Genomic DNA, 1,219 nt, shown 5'->3' on the forward strand with positions numbered 1-1,219 from the left:
TATATATATAGTATATGTATGTATGTGTGTGTGTGTGTGTGTGTATGTATATATATATATATATATATATATATATATATACATATATATATATATACACACACACACACACATATATATATATATATATATATATATATATATATATATATATATACACACATATATATATATATATATATATATATATATATATATATATACACACATATATACATATATATATATATATATATATATATATATATACATATATATATATATATATATATATATACATATATATATATATATATATATATATATATACATATATATATATATATATATATATATATATATATATATATATATATATATACATATATATATATATATATATATATATATATACATATACATATATATATATATATATATATATATATATATATATACATATATATATATATATATATATATACATATATATATATATATATATATATATATATATATACATATATATATATATATATATATATATATATATATATATATATATATATATATATATATATATATATATATATATATATATATATATATATATATATATACATATATACATATATATATATATATACATACTGCAGTGATCAGTATTATTAGCCCCATTGGAAATTACTAAATTATTAATTAATTTAAATGTAATAAAAATAATATAATTTTGTCTTCAACTTTGTTTAAAAGAAGTCTCTTCAGCTCAGCAAAGCAGCATTTATTTGATAAGAAAAAGCAATGAAACCAGTAATACTGTGAAAGATCATTACTAACTGCTATTACTGGTTTCAATCTGAATATATTTGAAAAACTAATTAGTTTCTCTGGTGAAAAGCTGAATTTCCAGCATCATTACTGCAGTCTTCACTATCACATGATCAGAAATCAGTCTAATGTGCATTCTTTTGACAGATGTAGCACTTTTTATAACATTACAAATGTCTTCAGCATCACATGTGGTCAGTTTCATTCATTTCAGTTTTATAAAAAGAAATGAAAACAGTAGTGCACAAATTCTCACTTTTCTGGATTCACAATGAATTTATAGATGTGTTTGAGTAAAACATTATTTTTGTTTTGTCCTGAAGCATCTGTTACTGATAAATGGTCAACGTGACAAAAACATTATGTGTTTCCATTAGTGATGGGAAGTTCGGATCATTTTACTGACTCGGAT

Source organism: Danio rerio, chromosome 20, assembly GCF_049306965.1.
Source record: "Danio rerio strain Tuebingen ecotype United States chromosome 20, GRCz12tu, whole genome shotgun sequence".
NCBI lineage: Eukaryota > Metazoa > Chordata > Actinopteri > Cypriniformes > Danionidae > Danio > Danio rerio.